At 40.4% G+C, this 17,613-nt stretch overlaps 1 protein-coding gene across 3 annotated transcripts in view; it reads right to left on the bottom strand.

Moving 5' to 3' along the window:
- The window catches only part of RGL1 (ral guanine nucleotide dissociation stimulator like 1), a 110,123-nt gene that overhangs the window by 75,631 nt on the left and 16,879 nt on the right, over nucleotides 1–17,613 (bottom strand). The gene's annotated exons all lie outside the window — the stretch shown is intronic.

Genomic DNA, 17,613 nt, shown 5'->3' with positions numbered 1-17,613 from the left:
GCAATAGCAATAGCAGTTAGACTTATATACCGCTTCATAGGGCTTTCAGCCCTCTCTAAGCGGTTTACAGAGCCAGCATATCGCCCCCACAGTCTGGGTCCTCATTTCACCCACCTCGGAAGGATGGAAGGCTGAGTCAACCTTGAGCCGGTGAGATTTGAACCACTGAACTGCAGATAACAGTCAGCTGAAGTGGCCTGCAGTACTGCACCCTAACCACTGCGCCACCTCGGCTCTTGTAAAGTGAAACCACAGAGCAGCTGGGTTCATACAGTGAAGCAAACAATAAATAATGAAACAAACAGAGTAACTGAAACGTATTTTGATCATTTTTGAATTCTGAGAGATCGAATTGGACGCTGCAGATTTTGTGGGTCAGAGGATGTAGAATAACAGTTGACCAAGAAAGGGTCAACAGCTTTCAAGGGCTGTATATACCAGTGGTGGGTTTCAAAAATTGTTCGAACCTACTCTGTGGGTGTGGCCTCCTTTGTGGGAGTGGCTTGCCACCCATGTGACCGGATGGGAGTGGCTTGCCGCCCACGTGACCGGATATGAAGATGCCGACGACACTTGTCAGAACCACCTTAAATTCCCTCACACACAGCACTGGCATGCATAAGAATAGGATGTAAATTTGTTTTTGAAAAGGCATCTTTGGTTTGCGTTAAAACAACTTCAACACACGCCATGTTCTGATTGCACCACAAACGCAGTAGTCATCCTTACCTTTCACAAAGGCACTGAGTTTTATAAATAGGAGCATGATAGTGTAGAATAATGATATCCAAGGACCAGTGGTGGGTTTCAAAAAAATTTGGAACCTCTTCTGTAGGTGTGGCCTGCTTTCCGGGTCCACTGGTGGAACCTCTTCTAACCGGTTCGGTAGATTTGATGAACCGGTTCTACCGAATAGGTGCGAACTGGTAGGAACCCACCTCTGGTATATACCCTCCCTAATCAGCTGTGAGGCCCTGTGATTGAATCTCAGCTCAAGAGAACAGATGGGTTTGTAGCAATTACATTAACTTCCTTACCATTTAGCAACATTCCTACCTGAGCTGCTTAATTCCATCCACATATATATTTTCCATCTCAGAATGATAAAGAACTTTGCTCAACATAGCACAGGTTGCTGGCTTGGAACCAGGCAGAAACATTTTAATCATGATTTTTCTTTTCTTGAAGAGTTAGGTTTTCCCCAAGCTTCCTTTCTTCTCTTTTTAAAATAAACCTAGGAGTTTATTCTTTTACCATGATTCTAGGCAGCCCAGGTTTCACCCCCCAAATCCGAAATAATCCAAATAAACCTATGGTTGCAACGTTACATTCCTCCCTTGTTTGTATTTCAGAGATAAGACACTATACTGTACTTTCTAGTTTCATTCTTGTTAAATTATTAGCAGGCATATTTCATCCAGTGGTTCAGTATGGTAAGATCTCATTTCAAAAAAGTAGATGGATAAAGAATCTGCATTGCAATGAATTTATAAAAGAAAAAAGTACAGAGAACCCTACTCCATTAATAAATAGGATAAAAGCAATTATTCCATAGTCATAACTAATTTGAATATGTGCATGCAAAAAGGTTATGTTGTTTTTCTACAGGAATCAAAGATAACGTAGAAGACCAGGCATGAAAGACTTTCAAAAACTTCTTATTCCAAATAAATAAAATGTTTGCAGATAAATAGATCAGTCGTTCTAAGTCTTCAGAAGACAGTCTTCCACATTTAAGCATCTAGCAAAAGGAGCTCAAAACTGTTGCGTTTTTTAATTATGTATTGTTTTTGTGTTGTTGTTAACTGTCTGTATCTCCCTTCCCTTGTTTGAGTTGTGAGCCGCCCTGAGTCCCTTCAGGGAAAAGGGCGGCATACAAATGAAATAAAACTCCAAACTCCAAACTGGAAACCAGTAACAGAATAACAAAATAGCAGAGTTGGAAGGATCCTTGGAGGTATTCTAGTCCAATCCCAGTAGTGTGATGGCATAACTTCATTAAATATAGGGAAATGAAGAAGTCAATACTTCACCAAACATTAGGAGGCAGAGCAGAGGTGGGTTCCTACCAGTTCGCACCAGTTCGGTAGAACCGGTTCATCAAATCTACCGAACCGGATAGAAGAGGTTCCACCACAAAGCAGGCCACACCTACAGAAGAGGTTCCAAAATTTTTTGAAACCCACCACTGACACACACACACACACACACACACACAGAAAGAGAAAGAGAGGAAGAAAGAAAGAAAAAAAGAAAAAAAGAAAGAAAAAATGAAAGAGAGAGATGAAAGAAAAAAAGGAAAAAGGGTCAGAGAGACAAAAGGAAGGAAAGTGAGAAAGAGAGAGAGAGAGAGAAAGAGAGAGAGAGAGAGAGAGAGAGAGAGAAAACACATGACCAGCAAGCCACTCCCACCAGGTCACATGGCCAGCAAGCCACTCCCACAAAAGAGGCCACACCCACAGAGTAGGTTCGAAATTTTTTTGAAACCCGCCACTGAGTCAGAGCTAGCAATCTGGAGTGGTATCTTTCATCTGTTTTTACTCTTTAAAAAAAAAGCCACAATTTTTGTTTGTGAAACAAAGGTTCTGTTTGCATATCTTAGTGAAATATATATTTCAATACATCTGTATCATATAGCAGAGAAGACTGCGTGTGTCAGACGCAGTGATTAGATGTGTGCATAAAGATGAAACCATAAAAAACGCTGACCTGGCACATGTATCGCTGAGCCAAACCACATGGGCAGCTGTTCATATAAACAGCTAACCATGTGGCTAACTTTGTGTGCAGATTTGTTCTCCAGCAATGTAGTTTCCACAAAAGATAATGAATAAACCAGTCTAAGGGGATGGGAACTGAGAAGAAAAGAGCAAAGAAAGGAAGAAAAAGGGAGTAAAGGGTGAGACATTTAATTTTTCCCCACAATTTTTTTCATCAAATTATAAATTTTATTACAAGAAACGGGGCACATACGTCCATCCCTTTAGTAGTAAGAGATTCCAGAAAAGAAACATTAACAGGCAATACTTTAAGGCAACAAGATCTAGACGACACAAATTATCTCTCAAGAGAAGACCCATCACTAGCACTTAAGATTCTGAGAAGCATCCATGCATATGTTATAAGAGAGAAATCCAACTGAGCAAAGCTCAAAGACCTCACTCTCTTTTTATTCTCCAATTTCTGCTCCTGCATCAAGGCGGCATGGAAGTTGAAAGGGCCTTTTCCATTCCTGTGGAATACAAGTCACTATTGTATGCGGTTGTGTGAATTTGCATGTAATTTTAACAGGCACAAGAAGCTACCTTCCATAGCCGTTTTTATGGCAAAATGAGAAAAGCAACATCCAAGATTTTCCCACAATTTCACCATAAAAGCATAAAACACAGCTTTCCACATTTTACAATTATGTGCAAACTCATACGAATCTCTCTCTGCTTAATTACTGGTACCTAAAAGGTACCAGTAATTCTTGCTGAATACTCTCTTTGTTTATTAGTTTTCATTCTGTCAAAGTTGAGGGGGGAAACAGCGGTGGGTTTCAAAAATTGTTGGGACCTACTCTGTGGGTGTGGCCTCCTTTGTGGGAGTGGCTTGCCATCCACGCGACCGGATGGGAGTGGCTTGCTGCCCATGTGACCGCATGGGAGTGGCTTGCTGCCCATGTGACTGGATATGAAATTATGAATTAATACTTAGGTCGGTCCAAGTAGCTATTCAGAAGTTAGTGGTTAGAAGCAATCGTAAAGCAAGATATGGAATTAAAACCAGAAATATTTTGTTGGCTATTTGAAAGGGAGTATAATATATATTTAATTTTACAGATGTTAGCAGCTGCTGGAATTGTGTTTGCACAACAGTGGGAAAACAGAGATATGTAAATGAATAAATATTACAATGTGCAGGAATAAAGAAATTGACAATTAAAATCAAGAAGGCTTTGAATACTTTTTCACGTGGGATTGGTTTTAGCAATTGCCAACTAACAGAAACAGAAATTAGAAATCCAAAAGTATGAAAGAAAACACCAATTATGTAAGGAAAGGTCCCTAAAATGTATAAGGAAATATTACTAGATCATTATTAATGTGTAGATAACTGTGGGACATTACACACCCACCAGTGGTGGGTTTCAAAAAAATTTGGAACCCCTTCTGTAGTTGTGGCCTGCTTTCCAGGTCCACTGGTGGAACCTCTTCTAACCGGTTCGGTAGATTTGACGAACCGGTTCTACCGAATAGGTGCGAACTGGTAGGAACCCACCTCTTGGGGGGGGGGGGGAAGGATCTTGGCTCCAGTCAACAGGCAGGAATCCAACCTAAAGCAGATTCTAACAAGCAATTAGAAAAAGGACAATGATGCTAACTTGGGGATTGGTCCCTGCTGCAAATCCAGATGTCTATTTGCCTCCACATCTACACCAACAGCACTCACAACTGCCTCAACAATTTCATATACAAGATTAAAGACTCCTTTACATGCTTTTCCTCCAATGTGATATACTATATGACACCAACTGTCAATAATCCCCCTCTGGATTCTATGTAGGTCAAACAAGAAAGCTTTGTACAAAAGAACTAAGAGACACAAGTTTGACATTGGGGCTCAGAAACAAGGACAACATAATATCAGAGCATTTCAGCTCCCTACAAGAGGAACAGAGGTGGGTTCCTACCAGTTCGCACCTATTCGGTAGAACTGGTTCGTCAAATCTACCGAACCGGTGAGAAGAGGTTCCACCAGTGGACCTGGAAACCAGGCCACATCTACAGAAGAGGTTCCAAAATTTGTTTGAAACCCACCCCTGGTCCTTGGATATGATTATTCTACACTATCATGCTCCTATTTATAAAACTCAGCGCCTCTGTGAAAGGTAAGGATGACTACTGCGTTTGTGGTGCAATCAGAACATTGCGTGTGTTGAAGTTGTTTTAACGCAAACCAAAGATGCCTTTTAAAAAACAAGTTTGCATCCTATTCTTATGCATGCCAGTGCTGTGTGTGAGGTAATTTAAGGTGGTTCTGACAAGTGTCGTCGGCATCTTCATATCCGGTCACATGGGCGGCAAGCCACTCCCATCCGGTCACATGGGCGGCAAGCCACTCCCACAAAGGAGGCCACACCCACAGAGTAGGTTCGAACAATTTTTGAAACCCACCACTGAAGAGGACTTTCTATTGTAGACTTCAGAAGTAACCATTCTGGAAAATATTAACACCATCAAATGAGATTCACTCACATAGCTCAAAGGTTTTCAGGCAATTTCAGAAACTCTCAGCAAAGACAATGTAACACATTGCAATTGTGAATTTATAAGATACTTGTACACATGTAATCTGTGTCTGCATAACCTGTCTTCCCCTCCCTTCTTCCCACCTCATCCTAATTTAAATCCCACAACAGCCCAGCCATCCCATGCATCTAATGAATGCCTTTTAGTAAAATGTATTAGTCTGAAAAAGTGTTTTTTTCCCCAACTTCCCACTGGTAATTTTTATTGCAGACAGTCATGATTACTGCAGCAGAGACAGGAATTAAGATTCCTTCTTTGCATGCCACAATCTGCTTAAAATTTATCAAGCCATTGGGTCTGTGATTAAATGTGTATGCAACTATCCTGTGATATTTTCCTTCTTCTTCTTCTGTATCTTATCCCCATTTCCCTACTGTATTTCTTCTCTTTGTAGAAAGAAATCAGAATGTCGCTTTAATACTGATGCCCAGAGTCACTGAGAGTGAGTTGGCGGCCATACAAATCTTCTAAATAAATCAATCCATAAAATAAAAGCATTCCAATAAGCTTTTGATATACTTCATCCTACATTCCCATTTAATTCACTAGTTCAGTTTATTACTTTGCCCAATAATGCTTGGTAGTTAGCACCCCAAAAATGCCCACCAGAATGCTAGTTACCGCACCTGGTTATTTAATTCAGGGTCAAACAGAAACTTGAGTAAAGCTCTTCCCGAAAGTATTCAGATTTGGGCTTCAGATGGTTCTCTAGAGGAAAGGAATGCTACACTGTGGGGGAGACATTAAAAAATGTTTCCTTGCATTTGTGCGCTTAAAAAAAATAATAAAAGTACATTTTATCAGCTACCAACAACAATACGCTTGAAGTCATTTGAAGGAACATCTAAGGCATAATTTTGGTCTGCGTTATTAAAGCAGTTCTGCCCCCAAATTTTTAAGAGAGTCTTGGCAAGCAACCGTTCAATAACACTGACTTGTGGAATAAGACACGGAAGGCTGAGTTAGCACGCTAACAGGAAACAGCTCAATCTGGATTCAATCAGAGAGACTTTTCTGACATGATTCCTGAAAACAAGAGGGGTTTTGGGGGGTTTGCTTCTTGGCCAACTGTCCACCTACAAGTAAACCACACTGATTGCTTTTCAAAGGGCACTTCTGTAGCTGAAGGGCAATTTTTCCATCAGCGGGACTTAAGAATGAAGAACATATGAGGCCTCATTGAAGGTCAAGAAAAGTCATGTTGTTTTTGAAGGATTATCTTCTTACTTTCACATTTCAGTGTTATTTAGCTCCAAGTTCCACGGAGATGCTCTTCACCTGTTGTGAGTTTCTACTATTCCAAACCAGTATTTGGAACGTGTGTGGTTTTTTTCAGTGCCTTCAAGTCAGTCTTGACTCCTGGCCTGCAGAAGTCACTGGAGTCTTCTTCGCAATGATCTGCCTCCTTCTTAGGGCTGAGAGGGAGACTGCCTCAAGTTCACCTAACTGGCTGGATTATTACAACGCGCTCTACATGGGGCTACCCCTGAAAAGCGTTCGGAGACTGCAGTTAGTCCAGAATGCGGCCGCGCGAGCGATATTGGGTGTACCGAGGTACACCCACGTTACACCTGTCCTCCGTGAGCTGCACTGGCTACCAATTGGTCTCCAGATGCAATTCAAGGTGTTGGTTATGACCTTTAAAGCCCTACATGGCTTAGGCCCAGCGTACCTGCGAGACCGCCTACTGCCACATACCTCCCAACGGCCGGTAAGATCCCACAGATTGGGCCTCCTTCAGATGCCGTCAGCCAGACAATGTCGGCTGGTGGGTCCCCGGAGGAGAGCCTTCTTTGTGGCTGCTCCGACTCTTTGGAATGAGCTACCCCCAGAGATCCGGACCTCACCCACTCTCATGGCCTTCAGGAAATCTGTTAAAACCTGGCTATTCTGGCAGGCCTGGGGCTGTTGACCTCATTGTTGAGGTCCAGCCCCGATTAGAACGAATGCGTGTGTGTTGTGATTGTAAACTGTCTTTTCCTTATTTTTTTCCTTTCTCTTCTTTTCTTTTTTGTAAGCCGCCCGGAGTCCTTTGGGATTGGGCGGCATATAAATTTTAATAATAATAAATAAACAAACAAACAAATAAATAAATAAATAAATAAATAAATAAATAAACTGACTTTGTCCCTAATGTGTGACTTGTCTCCTTGTTTCTAGTTTGATGCTTTAACCACCGCAACGAATTGACTTAACTTTTCCAAATAAAATATCTGGTAAGCATTTAGCATGCTTTTTTTAAAGAGTAACTACAACTCTCTTGCAGCATTTAAAATAATGTGACAGGAATATACAGGCTACTCATTCTCCAAGAATGTATCAGGACTGGCAGCTTACAGCTAAGCTTCCCCCCACCCCCCAAACACCACTTTTTACCCTTTCCTAACTTTTCTGACAATCTAATGTGTTGGAAGGTAGACAGCAGAGGGCAGACAGTGGTTAGGGTGCAGTACTGCAGGCCACTTCAGCTGACTGTTATCTGCAGTTCAGCGGTTCTAATCTCACCGGCTCAAGGTTGACTCAGCCTTCCATCCTTCCGAGGTGGGTGAAATGAGGAGCCGGATTGTGGGGGCCGATATGCTGACTCTGTAAACCGCTTAGAGAGGGCTGAAAGCCCTATGAAGCGGTATATAAGTCTAACTGCTATTGCTATTGCTATATCAGAAAGAGAAGGAGAAAGAAAGAAGTGTATTATAAAAGATCAGGAAACTCTACCAATCTTTCATTTTCCTTTTTCCATTCTGACTTCAGTCCTACTGTAACTCTCATGTGGTCTGTCCCAATATATTACTTCCCATGAAAATGTGGTCCTTAGCAGTAAAAAGGTTGCCAGTTCTAAGCTCTATATAATTATAAGAAAGATATATAGTTACAGGTAATCCTTGAGTTACAGCCACAATTGGGACTGGAATGTCAGCTGTTGAGCAGAGAAGTCATTAAGCAAGACGGCCTCTGACTGCTTTTGTCAATGACTGCAATTCCAGCCTTCCCTATCATTAAGTCTCAGGTAAACAGCACAGAGTTCCTCAAGGATGTAGGGGAGACCAAAGGAGGTTTGAGGCAGGCTGCATATGAGTGTGTCTCTACCCAGAAGATGAAAATTCCCCTGCCAAGAAAATATTTTTAACCCCTGAACAGAGACATATTCATACATGGCCTGTGCCAGCCCTCAACTCCCATGAGGTATGTCACATTCTTTAGCTTACTATGGTGCCTCACCATCAGAGGTGGGTTCCTACCAGTTCGCACCTATTCGGTAGAACCGGTTCGCCAAATCTACCGAACCGGTTAGAAGAGGTTCCACCAGTGGACCCGGAAAGCAGGCCACACCTACAGAAGAGGTTCCAAAATTTTTTTTGAAACCCACCACTGGTCCTTGCATATGATTATTCTACACTCTCATGCTCCTATTTATAAAACTCAGTGCCTCTGTGAAAGGTAAGGATGACTACTGCGTTTGTGGTGCAATCAGAACATTGCGAGTGTTGAAGTTGTTTTAACGCAAACCAAAGATGCCTTTTAAAAAACAAGTTTGCATCATATTCTTATGCATGCCAGTGCTGTGTGTGGGGTAATTTATGGTGGTTCTGACAAGTGTCGTCGGCATCTTCATATCCGGTCACATGGGCGGCAAGTCACTCCCATCAGGTCACATGGGCAGCAAGCCACTCCCACAAAGGAGGCATAAGCCCTCCCTGAAAAATATTGCAACACAGCAGCCATGAGGTGACCACACTTGCCGCCTCCTTCATCTCAAAAATAATAAGACCTCCCTAAAAATAAGGCCAAGCGCTTATTTCAGGGGTCAAAAGAAAATAAGACCCTGTCTTATTTTGGGGGAAACACAGTATTTAGTTTTGGTATTGTAAAATGTTGAATACCACCAAGAGTCCTTTGGCGTTGAGTTGGATTGTAAACACTGTCAAATAAATAAAATAAATATGTTTTGTATCCTTAATAATAACATTCAAATGTAATGGAGCTTTATGAAATGTTAACAGGAATATCACAAACTCTTACTGGTTTATTTTTTTAAAAAAAATACATTTGCTTAATAGCTGCTGCTATAATAAAGAAAAAAAAGTGGATTTCCAGATAGTCCTCAATTCACAACCAATCACTTAGTGACCATTAAATGGTCCTCAACTTATAACCAATAGCTTAATGACCACCACAGAACTACATACAACCCATTTTCAAAGTCACAATAGCCTCACACATCCCTGTGGTCATGTGGTCACATTTTGGGTTCTTGGTAACTGGTTCACACTTATGGCTGTTTACAGTGTCCCGCGTCCCATGGACACAATTTGTGTCCTACCTGTAGTTTCTGGCAAAAATTGCTCATTGGGGAAAATAAATGCACTTAACAACTGTGGTGGCTACTTAACAACCACAACACTCACTTAATAATCACCATAAAAAACAGTCATAACTTTGAATTCAGTCACATGATATCTTGACTTATGACCACAGTGAGTTGCGACTGTAACTCCAGGCTCAACTACAATTGTATGTCAAGGACTAAATGTATCTTGATATTAAAGATGTGTAAGGTAAAAGCACAGTGATATAACTATAACCAGTGCCAAATTGTTTCATGAAGCAATTACTATAAAGCTTTCCTCCCAAAAAACAATAGCAATAGCAGTTAGACTTATATACTGCTTCATACGGCTTTCAGCCCTCTCTAAGTGGTTTACAGAGTCAGCATATTGCCCCCAACAACAATCCGGGTCCTCATTTTACCCACCTCGGAAGGATGGAAGGCTGAGTCAACCTTGAGCCGGTGAGATTTGAACAGCCGAACTGCAGAACTGCAGTCAGCTGAAGTAGCCTGCAGTGCTGCATTTAACCACTGCACCACCTCGGCTCTTATGGGATAGAATTTCTTCTCTGTCTTTCTGTTTCCCTTAAGGAAAAGGGGAGATTGCTAATTACTTAAAGCAGTGTAAAATGCTATCTTAGATAACGCTATAAGATTTTCTTCAGAGATGTATCTCTTCCAAACCTGGCTGCTTTTTAAAAGTGATTGCAAGGGGTAAAGTTTTTAGTTGGCTAAGCATGGCTTCTTTTTGTCTTTTGACAGATAGTATTTTCAGTTCTTTAAACACAGTACTGCAGTTTTAACCATTTTTGAAAACAACCTTGAGTTTGAATAAAACACCATAGTTCATTTAGTATTTAGCTCCATCATGCTAATCTGATTAGCTAAAGCACGACATGTATAGAACAAGGCATGCTGATCTCAACAGCATCTACTATATAAATACAGACTACTTAGATTTCACCAGACAAGTTTTTTTTAACAATTAAGAGAGGTTAAATGAAGGGATGCTTTGAAAAGAGATGGATGACCAATAAGTTTAATAAATAATAATGTATGTTTATTTCATTTGTATGCCGCCCTTTTCCCCCGAAGGGGGACTCATAATAATAACGATAATGCTGACATATTTGTACATCAGCGTCAGACATAACGTTGTAAGAAAGAGCAGTTTTCCTTCGGAAATTTTGAAATAGACTAGAAATTTTACAAATAATTAGAAAGGTGTCAGAACTATGTTACTAATAACTCTAAACAGAATCACCAACAAATTGAATCTGCAATTAGCAATAGCAATAGCAGTTAGACTTATATACCGCTTCATGGGGCTTTCAGCCCTCTTTAAGCGGTTTACAGAGTCAGCATATTGTCCCCAACAACAATCCGGGTCCTCATTTCACCCACCTCGGAAGGATGGAAGGCTGAGTCAACCCTGAGCCGGTGAGATTTGAACAGCTGAACTGCAGAACTGCAGTCAGCTGAAGTAGCCTGCAGTGCTGCATTTAACCACTGCGCCACCTTGTCAGAACTTGAGACATACTAGCCATTCTTAAGAATCAGTTACCAAATCTATCACCCACACCTTTGTTCGTATGTGTATAGAAACTTATATCGACAAAAGCTTTGTTTTAAGAGGTATGTGGCAATACAAAAGGTGTCTATTTCACTGTCCTATAATCAGACGTCTGCAGGTGTGATGGAAAGTCCCTTTAAACTTGCAGTTCCCCACTCAAAATCTGTTTTGGATGGTGACAGAGGTAAGAGAGAGCTGCCAATTAAGAAATGGGGAGGCTATCTCTGAGACCAAGGCCGAGGTGGCCTCAGTGGTTAGGGTGCAGCACTGCAGGCCACTTCAGCTGACTGTTATCTGCAGTTCAGCGGTTCAAATCTCACCGGCTCAAGGTTGACTCAGCCTTCCATCCTTCCGAGGTGGGTGAAATGAGGACCCGGATTGTTGGGGACAATTTGCTGACTCAATTTGCTAAAAATCTGTAAACCGCTTAGAGAGGGCTGAAAGCCCTATGAAGCAGTATATAAGTCTACTTAACAAAATAAATAAATAAATAAACTCAGTGAAGGTAGAAGTGTTTCGTTTTCCACTCGACTGAACAAAGGAAGTGTACAGAATCAGAAAGCAAATAATTATGTAAATCAAGAGGACGGAAACATTCCTTAAGTCCTGGGAAGGAAGACAGTATTAAGAAGAGAGGGAGACTAAACTCCACCATGACTCACTGAGGTATAGCATGGAAGGAAGGAGAACCACAATCAGATTTTCAAGATTCTGTTATCATAGCCTATCTCAATGAATATAGCCTTCCTGTGAGTTTCCTGATTTGGCCTACCTTGAGAAGCTGAAAGGAAGATATAGCAACATCAGGATAGACAAAGGACACTTCAGAGGATACAGTATATAAATGGATTTTTGCAAGGTTGTTCACACCCAATTGTAATTTCACAGCCTCAGAGTTTTGATTACAAATCCACAATAGGATAATCAACCTTATAATAAATATCTCTCTGTGGACCTTGACTAAATCAAAGATAATAATGAATGCTTAGCTAAGAGCTGGTTGCATATGATTCAGGACTCTGTATAACCTATCACAAATATGTTGTATAGATTGATATAGGAATGTAAGCCAATGATCTTTTAATAATCCTATTTTCAATGGAAGGTGCCATTCTCTAGCTTCCAACCATATCTCTGTTCCAGTGCTACAGTCATCTGGGGTCTTCTGAAGTCATCTGGGGTCTTCTGAAGATCTTCATCAACCTACTATGTTTTCTCCATGGAGAGAATCCATGGAGGGCGAGGGGGGGGAGAAATCTGTTTCTTTATCTTGAGTAGCGATCACTTCAGAAGTTGATAGTATTTCCTACAGTATGAAGGTTTTACACTAGCTACTTGTTTAAATTATTCTTGTAAACTGTTTTATTTGAAATTTCACTGGAGATATATCAAGATGTAGATATATCAAAAAGAAATTAAATAAGAAGCTCAGGTCATAAGCTTTAAAATAGCAGATGCTGGTAGCAAACCCAATGTTACTCCTGCATCTTTCTGGAACAATAAAATATAGGACCGCAAAGATTTTTTGTAAAATGAAGTCACAATTGAAACTAAAGATTTATATTTCTCATAGACGCTCAAATTACTTTGTTATTGCAGTCCCGCTCCTATGAGACACATGAGTAGCTTTGTGACATTTATGAAAAACTTTTCAATATGTCAACATATTTATATTCGAGTTATAAAAGTTCCGTTCCATTCTCTCTGAAAATCGCCACATTTCTTTTCTGCCTTCCAAAGAATGCATTATGGCTGCTAAACTGCTCTCCTCCTGCAAAATCCATAGAAACAGAGCAATTCCAGGTGAGTAAATACGGATCTTAAAAGTTTCTGCCCCTATTAATTACACTACATTGCAAGAGCACAAAATTTTGTATTATTCAAATCTACTGCAGTGTTGGTAAACCGGATTGGAAAAAGTGACTCTGGTTTGAGATTAGAGAGGTTTTTTTTAGAGTTTTATTTGGCATTTATAGGCCACCCTTTTCCCTGAGGGGACTCAGGGCGGCTTACAATTTGTGGGAAAGGAGTGCAAGACAAAACATAAAATATGTGAATAAAATAAAATAAAACAGTAAAACACAACATTCATTCAGCATTCGGGTGGGGCGGATTAGGATCTTATCCCCAGGCCTGACGGGATAGCCAGATCTTAAGGGCTGTGCGGAAGATCTGGACTGTGGTGAGGGTGCGAATCTCCACGGGGAGATCGTTCCAAAGGGTCGGAGCTGCTACTGAGAAGGCTCTCCTCCGCGTAGTCGCCAGTCGGCACTGACTGGCAGATGGAATTCGGAGGAGGCCCAATCTGTGCGATCTGATGGGACGGAGGGAGGTAATCGGCAGAAGGCGGTCTCTCAAGTACTCAGATCCACTACCATGGAGGGCTTTATGGGTGGTAAGTAGCACCTTGAAGCGCACCTGGAGATCAACAGGTAGCCAGCGCAGCTCGCGGAGGATAGGTGTTATGTGGGCGAACCGTGGTGAGTATATTTTAACCGTAGAAAGCATTGTAACAAGAAAGCAGAAAAAAAACTTTTAAAAAGAGAAAAGCAAGGGAAAAGATTTACCCAGGAAATTCAGAAACAATTTGTTTAACCTGTGAAAGATAAGAGAGAGTTCCTCTGAATTTAGACGATGCGGAAAGGGAGGAGTAGCTAGAATAGACTTTGTAACAAAACAAAAGTCCATTCCCAGGAGGAGATTATTCATTCCTCCTGACATAAAACATGTATGTATTTGACACAGATACATAAACTTGAGTATTTCATCATCAACGAAGATGCAGGATTTAGCAACGTGAATATGGTTTTCTCAGTTCTTTCTCTTGCTTTCTAGATGCTGTTTTGCAAAATAGAAAAGCTGTTTTGGTCTGCAGAAAGATGGAAGTCTCATTGCTTGATATACACATGAGCCAAATAGAACATGGCCAAATTAGCAGCAGGCTGAAACATTCAATATGGCGTTATGGGTGGATTCTGCAGCGCAATTAGAAACATGTCTGTGCTTCCAAGAACACAATTAGGTGCCACATAATTACATCTGTCTAAACACTTCATACTCAATTAGGTGCCACACTACTCTGTCTGTCTAAACAGACTTCATATACAAAACAACAGGTGGTTTGTGTCTTTAGCAGTTAGCAGTTAGACTTATATACCGCTTCATAGGGCTTTCAGCCCTCTCTAAGCGGTTTACAGAGTCAGCATATTGCCCCCAACAACAATCCGGGTCCTCATTTTACCCACCTCGGAAGGATGGAAGGCTGAGTCAACCCTGAGCCGGTGAGATTTGAACAGCCGAACTGCAGAACTGCAGTCAGCTGAAGTAGCCTGTGATGCTGCATTTAACCACTGCGCCACCTCGGCTCTTTGATGGACTACTCAGTGAAAGCAAAAGGTAAAGCATATTTTTATTTACCTCATTTGGTTATATACATCTACATTTAACATCCTTCAAGAAGTTAATCGCATTAACAAATAAGAGATCAAAGTTTAATGCATATAAAGAGAATACGCAATGTATTAATACAGATGGATTCCGAAACAGAACTAGTTGAAGATTGTATGATAAAGTGGGCTCAAAATATTGAAGAACCAATAATGTTGGCTACATGGGAAAGGATCTGGGTAAGAAATGTAAAATTTACACAAGCCCAAAACTTGAGAGAAAACTTTTATAAGATGTTTTATAGATGGCATTTAGATCCTAAAAAGTTGGCTTCTATGTATCCGAACTTACAACCCAAATGCTGGAGATGTGACTCTCTCGACGCTACATATTTTCATATATGGTGGACTTGCAAAAAGGTTAAGGCATTTTGGATAAAAATATGGTGGATTATGCAAAACGTTCTTTAAAAAAGGATAAAGTTTACCCCTCAGTTATTTTTGTTAGGTATAATTACTGATTGTACAGCTGTAGAGATTAATTTGATTTTGCACTTAATAACTGCAGCTAGATTGTTGGTGGCGCAATACTGGAAGAAGGAAGATTTGCCTACAAGAAGTTAATCACATTTTAAGCATACATTAACTCCAGGCCTGAAAATAGTTCAGATGAACTTGGTCCATTTACTCTAAAGCCACTAATAGCGGTGCTTTTCAAAACTAAAAACTAGTTATAGGACCAAAACATACACCTTATATTTTTCCTATTTTTATTCCTCTACTTTTCCATTAATGACTTGTACCTGAACATCCGGCAATGCTTTTGACAGGAACAGCTATCTGCTCGATAACCACCGTAAAAGTAATATAGAATGGAATTGCAAGAGAAGCTACTGCATGTATAAGAACATGAAACAAAAATTAAGGAGCAATTGAAAACATCTGCAGCCAGTTCATGAAGAAAGCATAACCAGCACTAAATCTGCTCAAGAAAAATAGAAGGATCAGGAGTAATAATATTATTCTAAGGAAGTACTTGGAATACCCACATTTAATTAACATAACTGCCCGTTCAAAAGATAGCAGTTTTGGCTCTGGACTACAAAGCTGTGGGTTCAAATTCTCTGCCAGCTCCCTTGATTTCATCCCAGCTGCTGACTCGACAGTTCCTATTTCCCAGAAAACGTGTTTTTCCATGAATTGCTATTCTGGGCCTTGGAGAAGGATACCAAATGATGCCACAAAGTCCAAAAGTACTTTATATTTTACTTGTGAAAATAAGTGGATGCAAGAGAAATGGATAATTTAAAAAATCATATAGATGAGAAATACATTGCTACAATTCACTAAAGCGTGAATTCCTCAGGGTTATTTCAGACAAGAAAAAAAAAAGCTTTGTGTTTCATTAACTTCACATTTTTTCCTTGATCTCAGTGAGTAAAGTATATTGCAATAATTCACTTAATAGATCTTGGCTCCCTTAAGGAAGTTTCTGAAGAAAAAGGATTTTATTTTTCATTAACTCCCTATCTGATGTCAATGTTAGTTTAAGTTAATGAACGGGGAGTTAATTTCAGCATGTCATCATGACAAATTTCTGAAACATTCAGGATGAGCTTTAATCGCAATAGGCAGTTTAATGTCTATCTTGCTTTACACTTTGTCTTTATGTAAGAAATTCATGGTGGATTCAGTGAAATGTATTATTTATACACTTGGAGATACTTCTGTAATCATAAATAACATGAAGGCGATGATTATGGGACAATGACTTTCCTTCTCATATAACAGAAGTCGTGCAGAAATAGATGGAATTATTATAAAACTTGTCTGCTATGGAAGATGCAACACGCTCATTTCCAGTTGTACTATGGAAATGACTGCCTTGAATTAGCAATTCCTTGCTTACTACAGTTGTTGTTAACATTCCATGGACGAACATCAGACCACTGAATAACTTTGGCTTGGTCCTAATTCAAAAAATAAAGCTACCAGTTTCAAATAAATCAGTGCATTTCAACCACAAAATGTCATTTGGGTGAGCTAGGCCAGCAAAAGCAATATCAAGTACCTGTTCCAAATGAGTGATTCCTTCCCCACCCTTAGCCTAATGCTCCACCAGAAAGATAAACACAGGTGAATAACTAATACCTTTGGCTCCATCCTACAGCCATCTAGCAATAGCAATAGCAGTTAGACTTATATACCGCTTCATAGGGCTTTCAGCCCTTTCTAAGCAGTTTACAGAGTCAGCATATTGCCCACACAGTCTGGGTCCTCATTTCACCCACCTCGGAAGGATGGAAGGCTGAGTCAACCTTGAGCCGGTGAGATTTGAACCGCTGAACTGCAGATAGCAGTCAGCTGAAGTACCCTGCAGTGCTGCACCCTAACCACTGCACCACCTCGGGATGATAACAATAGTTATCATCCTCCTCTCCAACTCCATACTACAGAGCTGAACCTAGCAAAATCAACCAAAGCTGGAACAGCAGTTTGAAGCTGTTCGGGACAGCTCTGGATTTGGAGCAAGGCTTCCTCAGACGGCAGCTGAAGCTGTGGGCCTCTTTTGGCTCCAGATCCAGCCTAAAATGACCCGAAGCGCCACTGGAGCCAAAGCTGTCAAACCCAGACTATTATCAACAATAGTTCTGAGATCGTAAGAAATGAAGTTGATGTTACACCTGGCTTTGAAAATTGTGGGCGGGGTGGCGCAATACTGGAAGAAGGAAGATTTGCCTACTATTCAAGAATGGACATTAAAAGTAACAAACTTAGCAGAGATGGCTAAAATATCAGCATATCTTAAGGACCATTCAGACGAGAAATATAAACTGGAGTGGAGAAGATGAATTGGCTATATTCAAAATAAATACGGGACTAAAAAAAACTCCAGATAGCTTATGATTGAAAAAGCAAGGAATGATTTAATTTGTTTATAGCTAGCTTAACAAAAGAGGAGTTAAAGCACAAATGAAAGACGAAGCCAAGTTATTTTTTAGTTTATTTTAGAATATGATTGTTAAAGATTTA

Source organism: Thamnophis sirtalis, unplaced genomic scaffold (genome assembly GCF_051295495.1).
Source record: "Thamnophis sirtalis isolate CommonGarterSnake01/CBP01778 unplaced genomic scaffold, rThaSir2_p1.2 scaffold_12, whole genome shotgun sequence".
NCBI classification, from domain to species: Eukaryota; Metazoa; Chordata; class Lepidosauria; order Squamata; family Natricidae; genus Thamnophis; species Thamnophis sirtalis.
This window is presented reverse-complemented; position numbering and strand designations above follow the sequence as displayed.